This window comes from Stomoxys calcitrans, chromosome 1 (assembly GCF_963082655.1).
Source record: "Stomoxys calcitrans chromosome 1, idStoCalc2.1, whole genome shotgun sequence".
Taxonomy (NCBI): domain Eukaryota; kingdom Metazoa; phylum Arthropoda; class Insecta; order Diptera; family Muscidae; genus Stomoxys; species Stomoxys calcitrans.
In genome coordinates this window covers 232525336-232541966 of record NC_081552.1, presented here as the reverse complement: position 1 = coordinate 232541966, position 16631 = coordinate 232525336, and the positions used below count along the sequence as shown (strand labels likewise).

At 35.6% G+C, this 16631-nt stretch overlaps 1 protein-coding gene across 12 annotated transcripts in view; it reads right to left on the bottom strand.

Moving 5' to 3' along the window:
* Window positions 1-9087: 9087 nt before the first annotated feature.
* Window positions 9088-16631, bottom strand: part of LOC106091255 (PAN2-PAN3 deadenylation complex subunit PAN3) — a 154867-nt gene continuing 147323 nt past the window's right edge. For all 12 annotated transcript variants that reach the window (XM_059360123.1, XM_059360143.1, XM_059360103.1 and 9 more), the window contains one exon: window positions 9088-16439. The gene's annotated coding sequence lies outside the window, so the exon portion shown is untranslated. The remainder of the gene's footprint in view (window positions 16440-16631) is intronic.

The following is a 16631-nucleotide window of genomic DNA, read 5'->3' as shown; positions in this document are numbered from 1 at the left end:
ACACCATTTTACTAGCGAGAGTTAGTTTGTCTATGTCTATCTTGGGGAATGACTAATATTATCTACCTAGATCCCTACCCCTTCGTATACGAGTATGACATTAGAGGGGTAGAATTTGTCGCCTACCCATTGCTATTTATTCACTGTGGTGATGTGAACGAACATTCCAAAAATTCCATTAGGGTCAATAGAAAAACTATACAAATACTTTCATTCATGTATAGGTATGTTTAAATAAATCTCCGACAGTACTAATGGGGGCACTAGTCTACAAAGCACAACTTGTTTAGGTGTAAAGTAGAGTTAGGACAGTTATAAAGTGTAGTTAGGAGAGAAAATCGGTGTGGGTTTATGTGGGTCTTATATTTATAAAAAAAACCCAACTGGACCGTATAAGATATGAGTGTTGCAGACATAACTGTACTTTCTAGTGGATAAAAAGGAAAAGAAATAAAGAATAATAACTCAAAAGCTATATATAGTCCGATTCGGACCATAAATGAATTGAATGCTGAACATTGGTGAATTCATTGTGTAATATTTCAGTCCATTTGAATAAGAGGGGCTCAAGAAGCAAAATCGGGAGATCGGTTTATATGGGAGCTCTATCTATAGCTATAGATCGATTCAGTCCATATTGGACACGTATGTTGAAGGTCATGGGAGAAGCCGTTGTTCCAAATTTCTACCAAATCGGATGAGAATTGCGCCCTCTAGAGGCTCAAGAATCCAGATCCAAGATCGGTTTACATGGCAGCTATATCAGGTTTTGAACCGATTTGCGTCATACTTACCACAGTTGTTGGAAGTCATAACAAAACATCTCATGCAAAATTTCAGCCAAATCGGAAAAGGATTGCGCCCTCAGGCAGCTCAAGAAGTCGAAATCCAGGATCAGTTTGTATGGCAACTATACCAGGTAATGAACCGATTTGCGCCATCCTTAGCAAAGTTGTTGGAAGTGATACCAAAACACCACGTGCAAAATTACAGCCAAATCGGAAAAGGATTGCGCCCCCTAAAAGTTCAAGAAGTCAAGACCCAAGGTCGGTTTATATGACAGCTATATCAGGTTATGTACCGCTTCCGACCGTACTTGGCACAGTTATTCGAAGTGATATCAAAACACCACGTGCATAATTTCAGTCAAATCGGTCGAGAATTGCGCCCTCTAGAGGCTTAAGAAATCAAGACCCAAGATCGATTTATATGGCAGCTACATCAAAACATGGACCGATTTGGCCCATTAACAATCCCAACCGACCTACACTAATAAAAAAGTATTTGTGCAAAATTTCAAGCGGCTACCTTTAATACTTCAAAAGTTAGCGTGCTTTTGCCAGACAGACGGATGGACATGGCCAGATCGACTTAAAATTTCATGACGATCAAGAATATATATACTTTATGGCGTCTTAGACGCATATTTCGAGGTATTACAAACAGAATGACGAAATTAGCATACCCCCATTCTATGGTGGAGGATATAAAAATAACAGCCGATGTTCCATCCATCTGAAACCTGGGTAAATATGTCCGGTTTGTGGTGTATTTTGGGAGTGAGGTGGCAACCCAGACACTTGGTCCTTAAAGTAAATATAAGCTTCTTGCTATACTCTCAAATACTTCTTATATAAGCCCCATATTATTATAGTCGGTAAATAATTCCTATTTTATTTCAGCTCTATGTTGTAGTGATTGATTTATATATCCATTTGATGGGGAGTGGCAAAATAGAGGCAGCAAAGCAAAACCAACTTTGGTTTACATTGAAAAATGTCCAAGCAATTCAAACCCTGTTTAGGGCTTACCCAAAGGACTTGGGTTACCCAAAGGACAAATAACCTGTTTGAGGTGATTTATGTAGGTTAAGCACCACCTCAGAGATGGTCCGTAAGACGATTTTTTAGGTTTCCGACTGTCAAAAAGTTGTAAAAGTCGAAAACGTCGTATACTTGTATAAAACGTAGAAAAAGTCGCAAACGTCATAAACCTTAATAACTCAGTGTAAAAGTTTGATTTTTAACAAATATTATTGTCACTTATTTGTTGTATATAGAAGAGTTTATATGTAAAAAAATTTCACAATAAAAGAAATATTAAGTTTTTTTTTTTTAATTTTTGCATTTACATTTTTCACACAATAAATTGAAAATATACGCAAATTTCAAGTCAATTTATAAAGTAACGTTTAAGGATTTTTTTTGTGAAGCAAAAAATCAATAAATTATTAGTTTTCATCAATTATATTTAGAAATTGCAATTATTTTGTATCCTTTTGCAAAATTATTTGCTTCTCCCGTTTTAATTTGCTTTTTGAAAGCTGTTGTAAACGACATATGTTAAAAATGCATGACATCTGAGGAAGTGTCAAGTGAAATGGTACATGGAGTGTTAATTATGTTATTCAATAACAATACTTAAAAATAACATTACTTATTCAATAAAATACTTAACACGCCATCTTCCATTTCACTTGACATTACCTCACATTAGCATACTTAACACGCCATCTACCATTTCACTTGACACTACCTCAGATGTCATTCATTTTATAACATATGTCGTTGTCAACAGCTGTCAAAAAGCAAATTAAAGCGGGAGAAACAAATAATTTTGCAAAAGGATAAGAAATAATTAATAAATAAAAATGTTGCAACCACCCAATAACTCGCAACAGCCAGAGGGATTTAGCGAGGGCTTTTGCGTGTGCCACAATTCGTGAAGATCGGTTAACAAATGACCACATTATTGCAATATTGGTAAAAATCGTGTAAACCTACGGTAGCTTTTTCTAATTCTGAACCGATTTTTTCCAATTTCAATATTGTTCGTCTCCAGGAGGAAAAAATTACTTATGCCAAAATTTTTAGTTAATCAGATCAAAAATTCGACATATTTTCGTTCGAATTTTTTTTCTGTCAGAAACCTATTTTTTTGGCTAGGTTTACGACGTTTTCGACGTATGTAATATACGTCGGAAATGTATGTCATATACGTCACTGTTTCTGACAGGCCATCTCTGCACCACCTAGATACCTTAACAAAAATTTTCATGTCACTTTTCTATTCAACTCCATAATTGATTCCATTTGAGTCCCATATAGCCATGTTCTGCTAATATGGCCATTAGGGGGGTTTATTGGAGGTGGGGACACCTCCCATTACATGGACTTGATTTTTTTTGCGTCATTCGTAATCTACTCCCGAATACCTTTTATTTGAGTCTCATATTAACATGAACGTCCAATATGTCTGTTTGGGGAGTTTTGGGATTGGGAAGGCCCACCGGGTACTTAGACTTAAATTAAACCTTTCATTTGATACCCAAATTGTTCCGATCCGTCCACTTTTGCTTTTGGGTGGTGTTTTTTGGGGTAATGGGGGAGGGTGCGCCCCCCCCCCCCCCCCAACTAATTATAAAGCCTGTTCCTCACCATATTCATAATCTACTCCCGAATACCTTTTAATTTGAGTGCTATATTCTCATGATCTCCAATAAGCCTATTTTAGGGAGTTTTGGGGTTGGGGAGGCCCCCAGTTATTCGGACCCAATTTTTAATATAAAATTCGTACTCTACTCCTGAATACCTTTCAGTTGAGTCCCATATTGTCCTAATCGGTATAGTTTTATTTTTGGGCAGTACTTTTAGGATAGGGCCGCCCCCTTCCGTTATCAAAAAACTATATAGGCTATGTTTCCTTTCAGACCAATTTCAAGGAAATCGGTTCAGCCGTTTTTATACCCACCACCGAAGGATGGGGGTATACTCATTTTGTCATTCCGTTTGCAACACATCGAAATATCAATTTCCGACCCTCTAAAGTACAATATATATGTATATTCTTGATCAACATAAAAATCGAAGACGATCTAGCCATGTCCGTCCGTCTGTCTGTTGAAATCACGCTACAGTCTTTAAAAATAGAGATATTAAGCTGAAACTTTGCACAGATTCTTTTTTTGTCCATAAGCAGATTAAGTTCGAAGAAGAAGGCTATATCGGACTATATTTTGATATAGCCCCCATATAGACCGATCCGCCGATTTAGGGTCTTAGGCCCATAAAAGCCACATTTAATATCCGATTTTGCTGAAATTTGGGACAGTGAGTATTAGATGATTCGATATCCTTCTTCAAGTATCAGATCGGTCCAGATTTGGAAATAGCTGTCATATATCAAATCAGCTGTCAAATATCAAATCAGCAATTACTTTTTGGGCAACCCAATAGACCAATCTCTCGATTTAAGGTCTTGCGCGCATTTATTGCCCGATTTTGCCAAAATTTGGGACAGTGAGTTGTGTTAGACCCTTTAAAATCCTTCCCTTTAAAATCCTTCATCCAAGCCGCAGTGAAAAACACCGCTTACCCCAGCCTGTAAGAATGGGATCCAGTCATTGACCATTCCAACGAGGGACAATAAGAACATCAACCAGTAAATATACAAAAAATACTTGCGCATGGCAGACCACACGTCCAACATTGTTGTCGCTGATCTGTCGAACGGTGTGCCCAAGTTAATCCCAACTCCTCCTGTCGGCCAAAATTATAAATAAACACCACTGTTTTTCAGTGGCGACATAAGTGTATATGCTGCAACCGAAAATTTCACTAGAGTTGCATACTCAGCTTTAGCTACCAACAAACTTAAGTCAGTTGACATTTCCAGGTTTAATACGTCCGCGAACGGACGTATTAAATCTTATTATAAATGTCCGCTTGCAAATATCAGCAATTCTTTGCATAACAGTGTAAAAGAATCATCAATGCATACCCCACGCGTAAAAGGGTCCTTTGTAATGGCGTCATCGAAAACCCAAACAATTTATTTTAGGTTTTCCCAACGTAATAAAGCTCAATGATTAAAACTTGTGGCCGTGTTAGATTCCCACTTGTACACCCAATTTTATTTTTTTCCTTTAAAATCCAAATAAAAAGTCGCTGCGGCACTTAGCTCACTAAGACTAATTAAGGAAAGTTCAAAGAAAATGTGCATGAAGCTGCCAACCAATATCGAAGGTAAGAAAACTAGAACCCGCAGTGGAGATTGGTTGGAAGTAACTGATGAAAGCCTTTCTGAAATCATGTTCAGAATAAGCTTCGTCGCGTAAGTATAGCCTGTCATAGTGAACACCTTACTATAGGTGGTCAGGAAGGATAGTAGGGGAGGAGCTGAGACGAATACCATGCAATTTTGGGCAGATTCGAGAGGCGACAAGGATAGTGAAGAATTATTGGACGTAATTCTGAGGCGAATTGGAAGGCACTAGTGAGGCATCTTATAGCTGCCTAAGAAATGATAACGGGACTTTTAGCGACGACAAAACAAGAGACCGTGGAATTTCTGTTTGAGACTCACTTTCTGTTTAACCCGGAAGAGGTCGGTGAACACAATATCACATTATCCTCAGGAGTTCCCATAGCGGATAAACTCATTGGGGACATTTTCAGCGAAAATATGACGGTGTGAGCGGTGCACATTTTCGAACCGTTTTTATCGGCCAGACCGGAAGAAATCAACCTGGCACTATTGAATTAGTCCCTCCTCTGCAATGGCTTCAACAGAAGGCAAACAGAGTGATCAGTGTGGTCATTATCCACAAGTGAAAAATAATCCATAACGTGACGAAGAAATAAAAATTTCATAGTGTTGAAAAAAAAAAAAACACTGGAAATACAGTTCGAACTTCATGTGAGAAGTAGACTGACTCATTGCAGTGAGGCACAGCACGCATGCCTCAAGGGTAGGGGCCCAATTCTCGCATCCGTAATCGACTTATTACGACCGTTTTTTGCATTTTTATGACATCCGTTATCGATTAATTCTAATCGAAACTTCGAATAGAAAAGTGCTAGTTTTTGCCCGCAGCAATTTACCTATCGTAAATAACGAATTTTCGTCCATTTACAAGAAATTAGGCAAAATTAATTTGGACAATAATTAACTTTGTGCTTATGTGCAAACACATACAAACATGGCCAAAACAAATATTGTCATTTAACCACTAAATTTAATGCAGCCGGATATTTTTCAAGGAAATGCTTTTAACCTTGGGCCTGCAGAAAAAAAAAATCGAAAGAAGAACTGTTGGACACATATATTTTAGTTTAGTTAGTAATAACTTTTTTCAACAAACACCATTTGCTTTGTTTACCTTTGAGATGGTAAAATAGTTTCGGCATATCGATTTTTATACCCACCACCAAAGGAAGGTGGTTATAAAACACATTTTATCATTTCGTTTGCAATACATCGAAATATCCATTACCGACCCTATATATTGAGTTGCCCAAAAAGTAATTGCGGATTTTTCATATAGTCGGCGATGACAAATTTTTTCACAGCTTGTGACTCTGTAATTGCATTTTTTCTTCTGTCAGTTATCAGCTGTTACTTTTAGCTTGCTTTAGAAAAAAGTGTAAAAAAGTATATTTGATTAAAGTTCATTCTAAGTGAATTTGTAAAGCCCCTCGACATACTCCTGCAATATGACACAGATCGGTCCAGATTTGGATATAGCTGCCATATAGACCGATCTCTCGATTTAAGGTTTCGAGTCCATAAAAAAGGCGCATTTATTGTCCGATAACGCCGAAACTTTGGACAGTGAGTTGTGTTAGAACCTTTGACATCCTTCTTCAATTTGGACCAGATCGGTCAAGATTTGCATATAGCTGCCACATAGATCGATCTCTCGATTTAAGGTTTTGAGTCCATAAAAAAGGCGCATTTATTGTCCGATGTCACCGAAATTTGGGACAGTGAGTTGTGTTAGGACCTTTGACATCCTTCTTCAATTTGGCCCAGATCGATCTAGATTGGCATATAGCTGCCATATAGACCGATCTCTCGATTTAACGTTTTAGGGCCATAAAAGGCGCATTTATTGTCCAATTTCGCCAAAATTTGGGACAGTGAGATATGTTAGGCTGTTCGACATTTTTCTGCAACTTGGCCCAAATCGGTCTAGATTTTGATATAGCTGCCATATAAACCGATCTCTCGATTTAAAGTCTTGGCCCCATAAAAGGCGAATTTACAATTCGATTTCGCTGAAATTTGACACAGTGACTATGTTAGGCTTTTCGACATCAGTGTCGTATATGGTTCAGATCGGTCTATACTTGAATATGACCAATATTTTCTTCTACAAAATTGAACAATAACTTGTACTTAATAGACCACTCAATATCCGTGTCAAATTTGGTACGGACAAATTTAGATAAAGCTGCTATGGGGGCATAACATATGCATTTTTCACTGGATTATGACGAAAGGTGGTTTACATATATAACCGAGGTCGTGGGTATCCAAAATTCGGCCCGGCCGAACTTAACGCCTTTTTACTTATCTAAACCCAACCGAAGAGTCAAAAATCGCTAGCGGTAAAACCAAATAAGAGACGCGAAGTCTGGAGTCAAATTTGAGAGATGAAAGAGAAACAGCCAGACTGGTGTTAGAGATGTTATTTAATTATTACAGTTTTTACGCTTTTCAATAACTTCGAAGTACACGAAAATGCATTTAAAATATATTGCAATTTTATCACTTTAAAGAATTTGCATGTTTTTTGTATAAATTTAGCCCAAACATCTGCAATTTTGTAAACATGTAAATTTTTTCATATAAGGCTACCATATTTTTAGCAAAATTCTCCGAAAATAGTTGGCAACGTAAAGAATTTTCATGAAAATGTGGCAACATTTCAGATATAAATGTACTGCGAGAAGAGAACTTTGAGAACGACGCTGCCTAAATAGAATAGATTCTATTTCAGCGTCATGACGATGCTAGACTCTGACTTTAGCCGCAGCGTGTAAATTAACTTGACGCAGACTCCTTGATCGGGTTTAGACACTTACATTTGTTAGCCATGATTAAATTAATGTTTACGGAACGGAATTAATCTCAATAACGGATGCGAGAATTAGGCCCTAGGGTTTATACAGACTTGAAAAATTCTTGGTATAGCTAATTCAGCGTTCAAAAGAGGCTCAGAAAAATAATTGAAGTACTAAGCTATGTAAAAACATCTCATAAAAGGAGGTCTCTTATCATTATCATTGCGCTTAAACTTGAATCGGACGGCACTCATTGATGTGAAAAGCTTGCCCCTGTTCCTTAATGGAATGTTCATGGCCAAATTTGCAGAGATATCTGCTTAAAATTTGGAGTGACAATAGCTGAGCTATTAAGCAGACGATGTGCAATTTCAGTATCTTCAGAATCCAGGGGACCTATTGCTCGTCATCTCAGTCCCTCGAAGTTTTGATATCCGTTAGAAACCTTTGTGGTTCTATTTTCAAAATGTTTATGCTTTTGTTTAGGTTCGGTTGAAAAGAGGGTGCATTCGCAGAGATATCTGCTTAAAATTTGGAGTGGCAATAGCTGAGCTATTAAGCAGACGATGTGCAATTTCAGTATCCTAAAGAATCCTGGGGTCCTATTGCTCGTCATCTCAGTCCCTCGAAGTTTTGATATCCATTAGAAACCTTTGTGATTCAATTTTCAAAATGTTTATGCTTTTGTTTAGGTTAGGTTGAAAAAAGGGTGCATAATATATGCACTATAGACATACACCTAAGCCAGCAATCGGCATGTTGTGCGCTCTAAAAACTGAGTAGCATGGAATTGGTAAGGAATTCCATGCTACTTACAAAATCCTTGGTTGTTTTCCATACCACTCCTCTAAGTTGGTTCATGTCTGGTATCGTGTCTCCATCTAAGTACCGGTGTTTGTTAGCAGCGAAAGCCGGGCAATGACTTAGGAAATACTGCAACATCTCCTCGTTATCCCCACATGCTATCACTTGCCACACCGATTTTGTATAAGTGAGCTCGTAGTCCTAGGTTTCTCAGACCAAGAGCTATATTGACCTTCAGTAGCCTCGTCCTCTCACGATCCGGATCACCACATAGGATTTTCACCGTCCTACCTACTGTTTCGCTGTTCCACAGTGCTTTCGTTTAGTGATGAACAATTATTGCTTTATAGTTTCAACCACAATCAACTTCAAATTGTTTGTCATTTTGATGATTTCCCCCTGTCAATGTTCCGATTCCCTAAAAAAAAACACAAAATTTTAAAAATTTTTTTCAAACATTTTATTATTTTTTTGTAGATTTTTTGACAATTTTCTTTTTTATTTTTTGTTGTTGTTTTTCTTTTTAAATGTTTACTTTTGTTGTTGTTGTTCTTTATAACTAAATATAAGTCTTACTTTCAAGTACAATAATTAAAAATAATTTATAATATCTAAATTAAAATAATGGATCAGAAAAACCTAAGGGGAGAACATACCGTTATTATTATGTGTAAACTTATTAAAAAAATAATAAAAGAAAAAGAATAGAAAACATGATAAAGAGAATAAAAAATTTTGGATTTGGGTCAAGGGTTTGCGGCAGAGTGATGCTGTGGCAATTAACAACAAAGTTTGTGGTTTAATTTTAAATTATTGAAGAAAAAAAACCAAAAATCAATATCGTTTCAAATCTAAGCAACAGTAGCACAACAAGATATTTATTTTTTTCTTCTTTAAAGATGGTTTCGTTTTATTTCCATTGTTATTTATACACAATTTTGATTAGCAAAAAAAATTCCAGAAATGTTTAAAATTTTGTTTGTTACTGTTTTCGTTTTATAGGTGGTGCTGCTTTTGTTTTTATTTTTCAGTTTTCCTTTAAAACAATATTAAAATAAATAAAAAACAATAATATTTATTAAAAAGATCACAGTTTTCTGAAACATTTTTCGAAAAAATACAATAAATGATCGTTTTAAAATTCTAGAATATTGACTTTTTTCTCTTTTTTGAGGAGGGGTCTTGAAAATATGTTTGCTTATGTGTTTGTATATGAAATACCACTTTCTTGCTTGAGACACGAGCCTTTTATATACGTATTTATTTTTTACAATTTTTTTTTGGTTGGGGGGAAATAAAATGTTAATAACTAATATTTCAGCTTATTTTTGTAACTTTTTTTATTGGCTTTTGTGATCTTGAAAATAAATTAAAATTGTTTTCTATTTCATATTATTTTTTGGTTACATTTTTTTGTTTTTGTAAAAATATGTATGTATGTCCTTTTCAAAATAGTGGGTTCGTTCTCTTACTTCAAATTTTTTTTTTTGTATTTTTTCGGTTTCTAATAAAATAACACACACTGATAGAAAAACTAAAATGGCAACTATGGAATTTTAAATTTAAATTATCAGAAATAAAGCATGGATTATAAAAGAAATAATAACCCAAAAATTACCAAAAAAATTGTTTTTGAGTTAGTTCAGCTTCAGGTCCCTAATTGAAAGCCACAAAAATGATGGCAATTTTAAAATTTTCTTACAATAACAATTCAAAACAGTTCCTGTGTTTAAGAAAGGAGCAAAGTAATCGTATGTTTCTCTTAGCATTTATTTGTTTGTTCAGAGCAGTATGCGATCGATAGATATTTGCCAAGTTCCGTTATTTTCTATGCCGTGACATTCCTGGCATTCTATATGCCACTTCGCCATATTCACAGTTCATTTCTCTTGGCTGATTTGCCATGTGATGTGAGCAAGAGAGAGAGAGAGAAAGCTATCTTTTACAACAATCTGTTATCGATTATCGACAAGTTTATTTAACTTTCAAACGGAAATTTGCAACGCCCTCTGCCCAATACGATGTAGGCGACAAAAGCTAACTTATACAGGAAATGCTGTTTTAAGCTGAGTATTCTCTTCAGCTTTTCAGGCGGAATGCTGTCAAACTCCATATAAAAAAAAAACGTCGGCGAAACGCTGAAGGAAAATGGTTTAATGTTCACGAACTAGGTTACAATCAACTCTGTTGCAATGTGCTTGCCTTTTTTATGTGTTGTTTTTTTACTTTTGTTTTTCGACCAATATAGTGCGTCAGATTATATCAATTAAGGCTGGATATGCACCTCTGGCGAAATTTTCGGTTGTAGCCAAGACATTTATGTCGCCACTGAAAAATAGTTGTGTAGAATACAAGATGGCGACAAACATCGATTTATAATTTTGGCAGAATTATGGTCATTTTTGGCTAATAAAGTACATATGTGCTTTAATTAATCGTCTTTATTTGCAAATAACTTTATTTCATGTTACATGGATCTATTAAAATATACATTTTCATTCGTAGTTGCAAAAAAAATATTACCGAAGACTATTGTGTCACCCTGTTACGCAAAGAAATTTTCATTTGAGCTGCGTACGCACCTGCAACCGAAATTTTCGGTAACGGTAACGAAAATTTCGTTTAGGATATGTCAATGCATTTTTTATGGTAACGAAAATTTTGCCAGAGGTGCCAATGAACTTAGTATTGCACTTAAGAATACATGTATATGCCACACAAACCCATAACCTTGAGAATAATGTGCATTAGTGTTAGTGTGTGCAGCACTTATGAAAATAATTTTCACTCGCATCTCATAACGGTTCATTGTAGAGCTTCGATATTTGTAGAAGTGAAGCAAACAAACATTTGTTATCGATATTTTTCGAAAATTAAAAATCGATAGATGTCGCTAATAACATTTTAGAGGAAACAGCCGGAAATATTTTTACAAAAATTTTGAGATGTTTGATCTTTCCTTTTTCGATTCTTTGGATGGTAATTTAATGCAAATAAATTATACATTTTTGCAATGGAAAGTAAAAGTCTGCATGAATCATCTTAAGGCCGTAAAAGACACCTTGTGCAGATATACGGTATAAAACGATTTATACGTTAAAGACTACGTTTTGCGAGTTATCGAGAACGCTGATACGCCTCAAGCAAGAGACTTCACAAGAATAAAATAAGAAATATCTACAGAACCCGTGGTTTAAATTCTGGTAGAATGGCATGTAAAATGGTAAAAGAGACTGAACGGCGAACGAAAAAATTCACAAGAAGTTCACTGAACACACTAGTGAGCTAACAGAACGAACTAGTGAACTAACAGAACGAACTAGTGAGCTAGCAGAACGAACTAGTGAACAAACTAAATGAACTAAATAAATGAACAACTGAACTAACTGAAGGAACTTGTGAGCTAAAAGCCAATACAAATGTGCGATCGAAAAGCACAGTTAGTTATATGTATTAGATGATATCGTTAAGACATCAAAACGAAGAACTCAAAGTGGGAAATTTCATCCATTAGGAATGACATCAACACATTCATATGCTGACTTCTATGTCAACAACCGCAGGCATACAAATGATATGATTTAAGAACGAACTCTTTGGGTCTTTAGAGAAATTTAAAGCACAATTTTTCTAGATTTTTACCATCATAGAGACCACTTTACGATAAGAAATTTTTTTTTGTGATTTCTGAATTTGTATCCGCACATAGTGTGGATAATTGTATGGCCTACACCTAAAAAAAAAGATTTCTCATTTAGTTTTATAAAACAAAAATTCATATATATATATTACAAATTCTTTATAAAATTCAACAAATTACCACTTTATCAAAATGTAATATTTTACATCTGGATTTTCTCATCAGTTTTGTGTTATTTCACTTTGTTTTTTGGTATAATTTTCTTAAAATCTTTTTTTATACAGTTTTTTTCTGATTTTTTTTTTGTTAATCTGCTTTTTTTTATATAAAAATAAATACCAAAGTTGAGTGCCAACAAATGCTTTTGTAAGTTTTTATGTTGTTATCGATCTCATCTATGATTGCAAAAACTTGCTGCTGTTGCATGATTTCCATTACACTGTGCTACAGTAAAATGACAATTTTGAAAAAAATTTGATGATACGCCTAGATGAGGAGTTTTAAATGATTACAAAGCACACAGCTTGATTAAGCTCATTTTGAATTTTTTTATGAGGGAATTTCCGATAGATGACCAGAGCCCAAATCATTTATTTAGAATCGATTATATCTCAATCTTCTCAAACCAAGATAAAGACGGGTACAGGGGTTGCATAATATTGGCATGAAGACTGACCATGAGCAGCACCACACAGACTGGAACTTTAAACTCCGATTTGTGTGGTGTTCAGCTTAGCTGCGCGCTACCGGGCCCAGATCACTCATTTTAGAATCTTCAAGATTCCAATAGGAGACATTGAGCGAAATATGCTTTGTTTGGGGACGATTATATGCCGATCTTCTCAAACGGCTCCAAGATAAAGACAGGTACAGTGGTTACATAATTTTGGTATGAAGACTGACTATGAGCACTCGATATGACAAGGCAAGTTATTGGCGCCTTTTAATAATCAATGGCCGTCATGTTGCCGAGGCGATCGGTACTTTCGACCGAAACGAGCTCATCTATAGGAGCTAGATGACGATCGCCGCCTCCACATATAGACATGTGGCTACAACAACAACATCTGAGAGACGAATGATTTTACAGGAAGAGATTTGTCCCCCTTACAATGAATGCTATAGACATTAAGGGGATGAATAGACTACCAAACCTTAATCAGCGAAAGCTCAGGATTTTCCCAGACTAACTGTACTCAAGATCTTTAATGTTAGGATCTTCATGATAAGCATTCCAAATATGAAAAATTTGTATGCTGATTTTGAAGACCTTCACGAATAGCTCCGGTTTGCACTTCATTTGGACATGATGTTGACACTTTCGGACGAATGTCTTTCAGATCGTTTTCTGGGCCATAACTATTGCCACATTTAAAATCATAAATAGGAATCTTGCACCCTTTAAACTCATGATTGATGTGTATAATATGGCAGCGTCCTTGGCAGTAATTCCAATAACGGATCTAGGAGGGATGGATAGAAAACATTAGGATGACTTGGATAACTGTGTACGACCATATAGCAGTCCCATGGCAGCCGGTTGTACGTACCGGATTGGCCCGATGGAGTCTTTCATCGGCAAGGGCTGCCGCCTCAGTGTACAACAACAACCATATAGCAAAAGATGAGAAAATGAATGAATATGCTTCACAGTCTCGATCTGCATGAGCGAACCAGTGTCAACCTTCACTTACGTACCATTGCTTGAAGTACTGAACCTATTAAGGATACGGGGAAACGCTCGATCTCTCTAGCCTAGCAATAACCGCTACCGTATAAACTATATGCTTTTGGGCAAGAAACATCTTACTACTCTTAAGGAAGTCCTGACTGGGCACAGCTCGATACGTTCTAGGACGGTACGCATGGAAGTACGGTTTAATGATGCTGTCTGGTTGTTCATAAGCGGATCTGCAGAAGTACATGTTAAGGCGATGCTTTCTTAATCTTTGAAACCTTGCAAATAAACCTAGCAATGATCTGTTAAAATTCCGACAGGGGACACTATAGGGTCAATACCCTACTCAGCTTTCTCACCTCTTGGTTTAAGTGATAGTACTTGTTCTTATATTTTCTTTCTTAAGAATAGGGTATCAGATTGTTGAAATCACCTAACCAAACCCCATCAGAAATATTGGAATTACCAACAGACAAAAATGCTTTCATTACTTATTACTCAACTCTAGAAGTATTTTGTCTCACATTAGAGTTGCACAGTTTACGTACGAACTAGTTTAAACAAACATGGCACTGAAATGAATAAACTTAACTAGTTGCAGCCATTGGCCCTTTTTGTTCACCAGTTCATTTCAGTTTAGTTATCACATGCTGTTGTTTTAAAACACTTTATTCACTTATTCGTCGTTCTTTTGTTCTAGTAATGAGCCGTTCGCATGATTATTGCTTTATTATCGCTCTCTCAGTTAGGTACATTTTCTTTGCAAGAGACTGGGCGGGGAACGAAATTATACAAAAACAACTCACTGAACTAACAGAACGAAGAAGTCATCTAACTGAAGAAATGTGTAATATAACCGAACGAACTAGTGAACTAACTGAACGAACTAGTGAAAGTCTTCAAACGGAAGAAATTTGTAATATAACAGAACGAACTAGTGAACTAACTGAACGAACTAGTGAACTAACTGAACGAACTAGTGAACTAACTGAACGAACTAGTGAACTAACTGAACGAACTAGTGAACTAAGTGAAAGAATCAGTAACTACCCGTTACGGGATAACTAACTGGGCTCCGATCTGTGTGGTTATCATTGTTATCAAGAGAAGCTTAGATGGGAGCTACCGGGCCCATCCACAGATTGCAGATTGTGGAATGCTCCTTACGGAGTAGCTGCAATTGCTGTCGCAGACCATCAGCGGTATCGAGCGGAAAGTCTCCATGAGAGGTCGGGCGGCACCGGCTCTTGCATAAATACTGAGTGCCTATAATGCTCGTTATGAAAAGGTGAGTTATTGGTGCCTTTAAATAACCAATGGCCATCATGTTCCCGCGGAACTTGCTCACCTATAGGAGCTAGACGAGGATCGCCACCTCCACATATAGACATGTGGTGATGACAACAACATCAGTGAACTAAATGAAAGCACAAATGAACTAAATTGATGACCTAATTGAACGAACTTGTGAACTAAATGAATAAGTGAACTAACTGAACGAAATTGTGTACTAACTGAACGAATTACAAATATAAACAAACAAACTTGTCCAATAAACCAAAATGGAGTTGCTAATACATTAATGGACTAAAAATCCCAAAACACTAGCACAAACATTTCGTGTACTTCCATTTGCAAAAATTTTGGAAAACATTTTGTTGTAACAAAAGAAAAATTAAAATTTACCTCAAAATTATTTTTTGTTTTTGCTTTTAATCTCCTCAAATTGTAGCTGACCAAATTTTTTTGGAAATCGCATTTTTATTTTGTAGCACAGTGTAGCCATTTGATGTCTGCGTTTGTTGTGGGTGTGTTTGTGTGTGTGTGTTCTGTTTAGTGTGTGTAGAATTCACATTTAGATCTCGATTTCGATTTTGTTTTCTGGAGAGAATTGAGTTTGTCTTCTTTATTGATTATTCACACGGCATTTTATTCAAAAGGGGGGTTTTTTCTTTCATTTGAAGTTTGTTCTCCTTTTCGTTTTCGTTTTTCTGTAAAAATATAGTTTTGTTTTTTTTTCAATTTTTATAACAATGTTTTTTTTTTTAAGATATTTTTCAATTTTTTTGTTTATTAAAGAGATTTCTTTTTTTTTTGAATATTTTTTCTTTGTTTTTTGTTTTTGGAAAGTTTTCACTTAATTTCGTTTCGTTCGTATGGGTGTCTGTGTTGTTTTTTATTTCTCTTTTCATTTATCTTCTTTTCATTATTTAACTAATCATGCCTTTTTAAATGAATTCTTATGAATTCATTTCAAATTAAATGTTATTAATAAAAAAAAAAACTTTAAGCTTAACAATTAATTAATTATAGTTTTTTTCCTTAATTTTCATTTTTTGTTTTATGGTAACATTTTCGTTGGGGAAGGGTTTTTTTTTTTGTTTTATTCTTTTGTTGTTGTTGATGATAAAAATGATGAAGATTTGTGTTCAAGAGAGGGTAAAAGAAGTGCGAATGACATGGTGGTAGTCTAGATAACATCGTAGATCAAGAACCAACATAGTTAGCAGAAGAGCGGGCGGGAGAGAAAAAAACTATGTTAAATATATTTTTAAAAGCTTTTTGAAATTCAAAGTTTTCTTAAATATAATACACTCACACCTTGTTTTACTTTCAATTTGTATTTCTTAATTTTAGAAAACACATTTCAACCTTTTGGACA